Here is a 12072-nt window from a genome sequence, read left to right on the forward strand (position 1 = left end):
TCATCAATAAGCTCCAATTTGAGCATCATTTCCAGTTTGTCGGTTGTGTTTAAGTATCGAGTTAGTTTTTAGTTGAGTCACGAGTCATTTGTGAGTTAGTTTTCAGTCTTGTTTTTAAGTTAGTTTGTGTCGATTTTCAGTCATGCATTTTAGCTTGAGTTTTGACTCCATAGCCCAATGGACGAAGGCACTGTCTAGCTCTTCCAGAGATCTATCGTTCTTGGCACCTCCAAGGAGCTAACATCCCCATTGGAGCCAATGTTAGAGTTGGTCTAGTCATGCCTCCATCAGAGATCAAAACTCTTTTTGCATTTCATGTTTAGGTGTCCCATCTCGCTCGATCAGTTGCATTCCGTTAGGAGCATGCCATAAATCTGTCAGAAGGGCTTTTGGTCATTCATCCACCTCATGCTTTACACTACTGGCTCAGGTCTGTTCATTAAAATAAAGTCTTAAAATTCATTTGCAGTCCTGTTTCAGTTTCTAGGTCATAACAGTCATTTTAGTCATTAGGTCTAGGGTTAGTCAATTTGGTCTTCGACAAAGTCTAATAAAGCCAGCAGGCCAGAGGGAGGTCCTTGATAAGTTGTTATTTCAAAATATTTTTATCGTCATATGGATGAATTATGACTTTTCTTCAAAACTCTGTTTTGAAGACAAGTCGACATTTCGTTTTTTGTAATAATTTTCCAAAATTTTCAGTCCTTGAATTCTTCAGGCGCAGCCCTGGTCTCCTTTTCCAAATCCCATGTCAGCTATTCCTGCAAAAATTTGCCAAGAAATTCATCATTTCAACCAAAAAATCAAGGAGGAAACAAAAAGTCAGAGTTCTATTAATTGTCAAAAAGTGCCAAATTCAAAACATTACAAAAATGGGTTTTGAGGAACCAAAAATCAAATCAATGTCTTTATAAGCTTTTGCTATGAAGATGAATGTCATTCTGCATGCCAAGGTCGAAGAAAAACATTTCAAAGCGAATTTGGGTGAGCAGTGCGTGTTTTGGAGAGAAATTGTTTGCAGCTAGCCGGCGCAGCGCACATAATAGGTGGCGCGACACACTGGAAGCGCGCGGCGCACTGGGAGTTTCTGCCCAGTGTTATTTTGAATGGGTGTGGCGCATAGGAAGCGCGCGGTGCACTGGGTTCTTGGCGCGACGCACACAGTTCAAAGCCCGAAATTGTTTCAAACTTCTCCAAATTGCTCATTCCTTGCGTGAATTTGCCAGGTAGGGTTTCTATTTTGACATTGCTTCAAATTTTGTGATAAGTGTTGGTGGTTTATGGGTGGTAGCGGTTGAAACAAAAATCCAAACTCTCCCTCTAAAGTGCCTTCAAAGGAAGTTTGTTGTAGGTTCTTTAATCTTTGATTTGTCACCAAGGATTCTCCTTTTTCCCCATTTCTCCCTTGTTTCCTCATTTCCTACCCCCCCCACTAAGCTCATCAATCCTACATTACATTCAAATCCCAAACCCTAAACCCTATTTCCATACATAAAATCCCCCTCCTCTCCCTAATAAAATTTATTTCAATATTCGCTAATCCCCTACTGTTTTCCCCTTCCTAACATTCCCTGGTTGCATTTGTTTTTCCCCTTGGTGGCAGAATCCAACTATTGCATTTCAACACATTAGTTTTATACATCATTAAAGAGCAGTCCAAGCACAATTCATATACACCAGCATCTTTTCTCTGAGGCAGTTGAAAAACAACAGTCATGGCATCTGAGCATTCATTGAACTATGAAGTGGAAACCCAAAGTGACTCACCATTGGAAGAACAGGCACCCCGGAGGCCTCATAGAGTTGGCAAAACATCCGTGAAGACCAGCTGGCTACCCAAAGAAGCCTAAATGAGAGGACACCCATTCAGCAGGAGATAGGGGCTGATCAAGAGATTTGGCTCGAGATGATCAACATCCACTTAGAGAAGATGTTGGTGAAAGAAAACAAGGACAAGTACATGCTCAGGTACATGAAAAACCATTATTGGGCACGAAATCATGTTTGCAAGGCACGAATAAAGAATTTAAAGGCAAACCTAAGGAAGGCATCAAAAAGGAAAAAGAGGCAAAAAGAGCATGATCGACTCCGGATATTGGCCGAGGCAATCCTTGGCCCACCATAGCTCTTAATGAAGAAGCTCCAGCCCAAATTTCAAGAAATTTGGAGCAATTTTTGACATTTTGAAAATTTTTGCACCTAAAAACAGGGTTTTTCTCTCTGTGCGCCATGCCATGTGGCACGCGCTTTTGATAGGAAGCTCCAAATGGGAAAAAGTTTATATGTTAGAATTTTTCATGAAAAATCATGACTGATGGTGCATGGCCAAGAAGTTTGGGCAGGTTTTGAGTCCTCAGGAGGTCAAAAACACTCAAAAAATGACCTCTCTGCCCCTATTTTGACACACATGAAGCAGTCTTGGGAGATTGAAGTTTTGGAGGGAAAATTGGAACCAAATTCTAAAATTTTACTTGGGCTGGAAATTACACGGGCATGGCTTTCCAACAAGCAGACTTGGGCTCAATTTGGACTTCAGGAAGTGCCTCAAAATCAGCTCCAAAGTGGCGCGACGCATACAGATTTTGGCGCGGTGCATAGAGAATTTTGGCTTGTTTTTCACTGTTTAGCTCAACAATTCGCCCAGTTTTGACCAGTTTTGCTTCTTGAAGTTATTCTTGACTTTTCATGATGTAATTTGACAACCATGATGTAATATTGGCACATTTTTACTTGTTCTAGAAGATTCATTCACCAAAAGGTGAAATGTGAGTGAATGAATCAGTTTCCTAGCATATAGGGGTAAGTTGTTTGACTACCTAGTTTTCAGTTCCTTGTTTAGAATTGGTTGAAATAGCTCCTAGAATGATGAGCTCGAACCCTAGAGGCAAGGGAATGGGTTGGGCTAGTCTATATCATGTAATTCCTAAGTCATTTTCAGGGTTGGACACTTGGGATTGTTTTGGCATATCATTATAGATTCTATCTCTGCATTTTTGGCTAAGGAAAGACCAAGGTTTTGCAGCACTGTTTGGGATCCATGTGGCTTTATGTTTCGATGGTGTTCTTCTCTAAGTAATTGTAGGTTCAGTAGTGTTATGTGTATCATTTTCCTATCTCTTCTTCTGAATTTGAACAAATGAGTGATTAAGGTAGAATCCATTAACTATTATGCTCTGCCTTTGAAATTGTTTAAATTTCCATTTTTTCATCTGTTTAAGGAGAATTCCTGAGACTCTCTTGCTCTCCTTAGCTCCTCACCAGTCTGATCTATCCATTCACACAATTTAAAGCATCAAAACATTTGCCTTCCTTGCCCCAATTAAAACTCTGCAGAAACTGTGCCTCATCCCCGAGCCCAATTTGCCTTTCCCTATTTCCAGCACAAAACGCCCAAAAACTCAAATCAAACCCTTGTACTTCATACCTAGCCTAAAAGTAGCTTTTATTTCAGTCATCTCGAGCCCCATCGCTTGTCTTTTGTTGAGATCGACCTAGGGAGAGCCCTCTCCTATCCTCATAGGGCTAGCTACGAGGCTGAGTGTGGTTTGATGTGGACCTAGAACATTGCCTTTTCAGCCTGAGGCAAATCTAGGCTCTAACAATTTCAACACATAATTTCACTCCTCTCACAATGGCCTCCATAGAATACTTTATTGCTTCTAATGCTCTTCCTGGGTCACAAAGACAATCAATTAATATAACAACAAAATATGATTTTGGGAAAATGGCCTTCCATATAATTTGTTCCCACATCATTATATCCATCTCTAGATCATCTACTTCAAAATACATTTTTATTGCCATAACATAATTTTCATAGAAAGGACAAAATTCATTCCTAATCATTTCTTGAAAAATGCTTGATGCCTCCTCCACCTTGAGGGCAGTGATAAAAACCTTCAAATATGGTATTGTAAGTCTTAAAATCAGGAAAAACGCCATTAAAAACCATCTCATCCAACAGACCATCAACAAAATCTAATGCAATGAGACCTTGCTTTATAAGAACATGGAAATAGGAAAAACAACATTATGATTTCCGTTTAGTCGCTTAACCTCTAATATGCTAGAAACACTTGCGAAACCATTAAAAAAAATTAAAATCCATAAACCATTGCGTATGAGAAGTTATAAAAACAGAGGGCTTAATGGAAGCTTCCTTGGATAGGGTAATATAAATCGAAATTCTCAATTGACTATAGGTTTTTAGAGCAGAGTGGAATAAAGTGAAAAAAAACTATAAAAGCATACCTCCAAAAAAAAAAATCAGGCATTAAGAGTTTTAAAACACTAAACCTATGCATGGGAAAAAATTAGTTAAACAAATGGTTTAACACTCAAGATGGTTATGGTAACCACCATTATCCATAAACCATCTCATCCAACAAATGCTTAAAAAAATCTACTTGGATCAGGATTGCACTGCAAGACATGCCAATCATTGTATTATAAGTGGGAAAATCAGGGAAAATACCATTTTTCCTCATAAACTCCGAAATTCCATAATCATCCTTCGCGTTACCTCGATGCCTCTTCAAATCGAGAGCCATTGACCAGAATGCCTCAAGAAGGCAATGATCGACCGCAAATAGCCATGAAGGAAAACCATTCTTGACAGAAAACAATTCGCTGACATCTGGCACAATGGGATCATTCAATAGGCGTCAGCCATTGCCTGCGGGAAAAGAGCTTGCATGTTGATCCCCCATTGTCAAAATATTATTCATCACTGCAAGAGAATTGCTGATGAGGTTCAAAATTTTTTGGAGCACCCCATCGAGTACCAGAAGATCCTCAAAATTATGCCCCTTAATCCTCCAATACAAGTCTCCTGATTGGTAAGAGACATGCTCTGGACGTCTTCTGCTTCCTATATTGAAAATATTCTAGCATTATGAACCTTCGATATAAAAAAATGTCATCGAATACTTAAATATAATAAAACATTTATTTTGAACAACATAAAAACCCACTCTAGAATTGAGGTTTTGAAATAAGATTGATGTATTCCATATCCATTCCAACAAATATATACATAAATAAAAACATAAAAACACATATCAAAGTCGAAATTCTGAAAGAATATTGATGTATCCAATATACTTACTTATGTAAAATAGAGAGTTGAATACCTAGAACCATTCAAACCATACCCTTTGAAATCATACATAATCAGAGCAACTTTTAATGAGAAAGTTCGAAATATGAGAAATAACTTATATACATTTCTAATATCATAGATAAAGAGCTGAATACTAAGAATCATTAAAAACCTATTGTTTGAAATCATACAGAATCTCAATTAATGGGTGTAGAGGGCATCCTCCCTTGACCGCAATGTGATGGAAAACCCATCCTTGAAAGGTAGAGTCAATGCGAGCTTCGACTTCACACAAAGCTTTGGATATACCTTCACATGATAGCATACAAGAATATGGGAAGAAACGCAATTCATAATGATTATGAAATCCATACCTATTATATCTCTTCCCAACATAGGATACCCCAATTTTTTACTTCCTTCTTTATCATGCCCAATCCATCCCTCTGGCTTGAACTCTCTTGCATCCTCCCCCCACACACTCTCCATTCAGTCTGCACCATAAATCAAGCACAGCACCGTGAACCCTTTTTTCATAGAGGTTCCATCGGGGAAAACCTCATCTTCCACAGATCGTATGCAACTGATCGGAAGTGGGTGATAAAGCGTCAAGGTTTCCCACAAAGCCACTTCTAAATATTTCATGTCCTTCACCTCATCCATATCAAAATTCCACTTATCACGATAAATAAAATGGTCATGACTGCATTGATCTGAGTTCATGGCCTCAGAGAGTTCCATTAATATCTTATCTTCTATCTTATACCGCTACGTTCATAATCCTCCAATACAATTCTCCTGATTAGTAAGAGATGCGGTCTAGACATCTTCTACTTCCTTCTTTCTCCAATTTGAATTCTAGATATACCTCAGAGAACGGTCAAGCTGACATAAACTATATCCCAAGCGCTCCATGAAATCTTCAAAGGATGATCAGTTATTTTGGCCCACCAGTTTTTGACTCATCTTAGATGGTAAAGCTACAGCGAGAGTTTTGAGTTCTTCTAGGGTTTCAGCTTCACAACAATCAGGATGAGCTCCTTGGAGGTTGCAGTTCTGGTGGCTTCCCAATGTGCTAGGAAGCTCGACAGACAAATGCCTGGATAGAATGTCACGCTCCACACCGATTTGAAAACCCCGATGGTCTCCAACTACCTATTGTTCATTCTATTTCCATGAAGAGTTGTGTTAATCATGGCAAGAGATACACACACAACAACAATTACAAAAACAAAAGAAAAAGCCACAGAGATAAGCAATATATTTTTCATCAAATTCAAGATCTCTCTACCCAAATTAAGCAACCATTTGTGGAACCTGAAAAAATTCATATCGGCTTATAATGCTTCCAACTCAAATGTTCTCATTATAGATAGAGCCTGCTCTAGATGTTCTTGGTGGGAATTTGCATACCTGTTTCAATTATCTCCTTCCATTGTTTCCTACACTCGTAGATTCTCCAACTCTCTTGAATTTAGCTTTAGAAGCTCCATCACCTCGAACGTCATCCTCATCTCCTCAACCTTACCAGCCTGCACATAATTCCCAGACACAAAGGAGAATGTTTCCATGGATAGGATCCCCTTGTTCTTCGATAACTTGATGCAATCCCAAATCATCTTAAACAATTTTTATTAGCCGAGAAAATCAACAAAAAAATTAAATACAAGGGCATTGTGCTTCCCACCAAGTTTCAAGTTGGCCTAACGAAGAAACTTTATAGCATCTATGCTAGACCCATATGACAATTTGACCACATACTCAACAAACTAGACTGAAACCCCAAGCCGCAACTAGCTCAATGAATTTTTAGTACCCATCTGGTGTAGATTCTTCAGAATGTTACTCACTAAGAGGGGTCTAAACTGGGCTCTTTAGGGGCTTGAGGTGGCAATGGTGAGTGAAACGGGAGCACCATGGAATTCCATAAGGAAGAATAAAAGGATAAATGATTGAGTTTACTGTGCAATGGAGCTTCCATTTTAGATGAATGATTAGGGTTATTGTATAATGAAGCTTCCATTTTAGATGATAGATTAGGGTTATTTTGTAATGAAACTTCCATTTAAATGAAGGATTAGGGTTACTGTGCAATTACAACTGCTTCTGATAAGAGATAAACTTCAATTCTAACAAAATATTGGGGTTATAAGAGTTCACGTACCCGCTTCAGAAGAAATCATGCCTTCTTAGTTTCAAACCCCATACGCCCTTGGTCAGAGTTCCTACCTCATGAGGCTTGGCTAGTGGTTAGATAGTCCATACAATATACAATCAAGATATTCGATGCAATGTGTCTCAGCTTCCTTTAAAGTCCATAAGGAATTCACTTTAAACCAAAACAAAGGATAAACTGAATTCAGAGGCCACCCCTATCCTTGTTGTTAAATTAGGTATAACAAGTGAACCTTATTTTGGTGTATTCACAAGGAGGGTTGAGACCTAAGGGGTAGAGTATAATGTGTTAAGGTGATTGTTCATTAAAATGATCTCATAAAAACATTGTTAGTGTTCTTTTTACATTTTTTTTTCAATTATAAATAACCAACAATGTTTTTTAGATCCATTTTAACTCTCAATCTACCAAGCCTTGAGAGGGATCAAAACTATTTTCATTCTCAAAGAGGTTTGAAAATCAATAGGTTTTATCCCTCTCAACCCTTGGTATGTCTGGAGTTAAGATGGATCTAGGTTGGTTTAATTTCTACCCTTTAAATAAGCTATATTCCACATGAATACCATACAATGGGTCAATACCATGAAGTAATACAATGGACCGTTTTTACTTTTATTATTTTATTATTATTAGGTTATTTTTATTTTTATTTACATTAACATTTTTATTTAATTTAATTTATTATTTATTTTTATGTAATTTGACTTAGTCAAAATGTTAAACATTACATTACAACATCTCTATCATATCGGACTGGAGATTGTCTCTCAGTGAAATAACTCATTGTTTACATAGTCCATAATTCAATATGTCACCATATAAGTATCAATATATGTCTTAGAGAATAATTACATTTGAAAAATCTACAAAAACCGTCAAAACATTTGATCTAATATTAGAGAGTTATAAAGATAGTATCTGAGGCCTGCAAATGAGATATGTTAATATATTATGAGCTGCAAACCTAACATAAAAAACATGTATATTATCCAGAAGATAAATTTATCCATCAAAACTAGAAGCCCCAACGCATAAAACCAATCCAAGAGAGATAATCAACATCCCTGTGTCAATGTCTCTGAAAGACCATGTTGCTAGATGTAAAGTAGTGTAGAAAACGAGATGATAAACATTGTTAACAAAAACCACCTCTAGAATGAAATCATCAAATGTGAAGCACCGAATGAATCATATATAGGAGAATTAACCTCTTTGTTGTATATTGTTGTTTACAAAGTATGTATAGTATATCTCACCAAATGGAAGCTTGAGACCATCTTTTGACAGCTTGTCAACAACAATGTTGAATTCCCGGTGTGTATGAGAAAAAGTCACCTCCTTGAATTGTTTAATAATCACCCGGATCCTCCTCATCCAGTTGTATAAAAGAGGTAGATTGAAAGATGTATTTTTTGTTTCCCAATCCACCCCCATCTAGGAGTCACTGAATACCTCCAGCATCTCAATATCAAACCTTTGAGCACAATATAATAATCCCCAGAGAGAAGGAACTTTTGTTCAGGTATTAGACCCCTTGCCACCATTCCAACTAAAATGATACATTGTACCCAGTAAAAAGGATATGTATGCACAACATCCGTACATCACCTCTGTTGCAGTTCCATCAGAAAACCCACACATAATATTATATGAGAAAGACAAAGGAGCGATATGTCTCAATGACGATAATTTGCCTCCAAACCCCACTTCTATGTAAAATGCTACAATCCTAATGCACTGACTCCTAATTAGGATTAATGTTCTCAAATATTAAAGATTTGTGACTCCTCCAAATACTCCACATTATATATAATGGAAGAGGACCAAACTCCATGTTATATATAATTAAATCTAGTACTCGCCATTCTTCAAACAACCATAGCGAACTCACTGCCCCTACATTGGTTCTACTACCTTCTCTTGAAAAATAAATTTCTCAAATACAAGTCCTAGGGGATTCCATGCTTGTGTTCCAATGGATGAAATGTGATGTTGAGCTAAGAAAATTCTTGATACAACCCTTGTTTCAAAATTTCAAGACATTAAGAAATTGCAATATTTTTTGATTCACCTCACTTTCATTTGTGTATACAGGGAAAATAACATGGGAGTTGATAAGCTATCCAAGGGTGGCTTGGATCTATAAGAAGAAATTCGAGGGATAAAAAAATACCAACATAAACAAACTTTTTATTTTCATCAATCCTAGTTTGAGGATTCTGACTATGTCTAAGATAAGCTACAATGAAGACCTTAAATATTTTTTTTGAATGATACAAAGATAAAATGTGTGGTTTATGTTGATATTTCTGTTTCATTGTGGTACTAATGTTTATTGTTTATAGCTACTGATAGAGAGACATTGTAGCCCCTAGAACAACAATAGCTTCATGTACTTTTTTATTTTTTGGCTCCAGATTGATTGCACAACCAACCAACCTTTTTTCATAATTTTACCTCTCACTCTCTTCAGAATTTGACCTAATAGGGATGGATTATGGAGATACCAGTCATGGTGTTCTACTCATTTATTTTTGTTTTCCCTCTAATAAAAATTCTCAATATTTTCCTATGGCCCCCAAAAAATAGCTAAAATGAATTATGTCTTCTTCACACTTGAAATATTAGGAAAACATAGTTGTACTTCTCATATCACTTTCATTCTGTGTTTTCACCCATAACCTTCCTATTGTTTCATGTTATTAGCTACGTTCATAAATAATAATTTTTTAAATTGTAGGATCCTTTACGTTGATAACAAATTGTATATATGAATACACTATGATAATTAAAATTAAAATTCCTTTTGTGGAAAGGAGTCAATCATATTTGAAAGTTACAAACAATTTAAAAGACAACTAACAATGTATTTCCAATGGGTAGTGGATTTCCAATATTCTACAAAAATGTTAGATATGAAAAGTGAGAATTTAATGAGATACCATTAACTCCTAAAGTTGACATGTAACCAAATTTAATTTCCATTGAAAATAAATTATTAAAAAAATAAAGAACACTAAAAGGGATGAATGTGTCTCAGAAATCATGAAAGAATGCAAAATACAATATGCTTACTTCGAAGTTGGGTTGGAAATTACCTAAGGTTAAGACTCGCTTGAAAGGTAACACGGCCACTTAAATTGCTTAAGCACCCTTGAATGTCTTTGGAAAATAGCTTTATATGTATGGTTAGAACAAGCGATGCCCTGCTAATGAGATATCTTTCAGTTTCTTCCTATTTTATGCTCTCGAATGTCTTTGCACCCTCGAATCTCATAGCTTGTGGAATGTCAATTTTTCATCCAAATGCAAAGAGGAAAAATATTATTTTCTTAATCTCCCTAATCTATCATCTCATCATTCTAAAGAACTGGAGGGTTGAAATTTCTTGTTTTCAATCTTCCCATCTTTATGATTCGTCAGATCATGAGGATGCCTCTATTTCTGATCTTGAAATTTCTAATCATGGTTTTCGTGATCTTTTCACCCATTCATCTGATCATGAATTTTATTTTTTCAGACTTTATTTTTCTAAACCATCGATCTTTGATGATCTATCTTCTAATGATTTGGAACTTCTGCAAGTTGTTGAGGAAATTCAGTGCAAGATGATGGTTATGTCAGGTTTTGTATTCTTGAGGCTAGTTCCAATTCTCATCAGAATAATGATGTTTTTTTCAAGGCTCCTCGTCACTCTTTCACACAAACTAAAAATCATTCTATCTAACAATTTTCACATCCTCCATATGTATTGCATGATTCCATCGCTCAACCATTGGAGGAGTCATACCTGGCGAGAACTATTGCAAAATGAAATTTTTCTTCTTTCTTCATGTTCACCCAATTTCGCAATTCAAAAGTTTTTTCTTGCATTTCTTTGAGCTACAATGTCTTTGAACACGGTAATGCATCTGCAGAATGGTTTGCATGCATTTTTCTTTCATACTTTTCTTTCATTGCCTTATCCTTTTTGTTTATTGTTATGCTTAAATATCTTTCTTGATATGCATTCCCTCGCTTACATAGGACAATCGATGAGTCAATGGTTACATTGGAAATATCATTTTATGTAGGTATGGCATATTCTTGGTTAGTTTAGGAGTAGGAGTAGTTTGTATCTCTCATTGTTTCATTTTTCTTTGATTTACTTTATGTCTTGCTCATTTTTTTGTCTTTTCATTTCTTTTTGTTGTAGAATAGCTTCCACATGAGACCATGTTTAGTTTCTGAAACAAGTAAGGTCAAGTCTAAGAGGAAGTTGTGTTACTAACGATGCTTGGTTATCTATTTATTCCCTCTCTTTGTGTGAGTATTGCATCTTTTAGTTGAAGAAACTCTGATGGAAAATACGTCCTTTTTGAAGAAAACCATAGTGGAATCCTGATGCTTGAACCTATAACTAGTACTGCCTTCTCTAATCAATCTTTTATTTTTGGTTCCTTGTCATATAATGTTGGAAATAATACTGAGAGGGGGGGGTGAATTAGTATTATCAGATCAATAATTTTTTATCTCCCAAACAGATTTATATATGCTACTTCTGTGAAGTGAACTCGCATGTACACGCTACTATGATTAGTGAAACCAACGTATTACCAGAGAGCTTGTGATTTACTAAATTTATCATGTGTTGATCTACAACCAATGCATGAGTAACTTATTAAACAATGCAGTAAAAACAGAATAAACCATAACACATAAGAAACACACATGAACACCAAGATTTAAGGTGGAAACCCAATGTGGGTGAAAACCACCTGTTGTTGTCATCTCTGTCCTTTTTTTAATAATAAGA

The 12072-nt window shown here is 36.3% G+C and overlaps 1 pseudogene; it reads right to left on the bottom strand.

The window, feature by feature from the left end:
• Positions 1–3588: 3588 nt before the first annotated feature.
• LOC149190873 (uncharacterized) lies at positions 3589–4550 on the bottom strand (annotated as a pseudogene).
• Between the last annotated feature and the right edge of the window lie 7522 nt (positions 4551–12072).

This window comes from Pinus tabuliformis, chromosome 3_1 (assembly GCF_031772625.1).
Source record: "Pinus tabuliformis cultivar Carrire ecotype Pingquan chromosome 3_1, CPIR1, whole genome shotgun sequence".
Lineage (NCBI taxonomy): Eukaryota > Viridiplantae > Streptophyta > Pinopsida > Pinales > Pinaceae > Pinus > Pinus tabuliformis.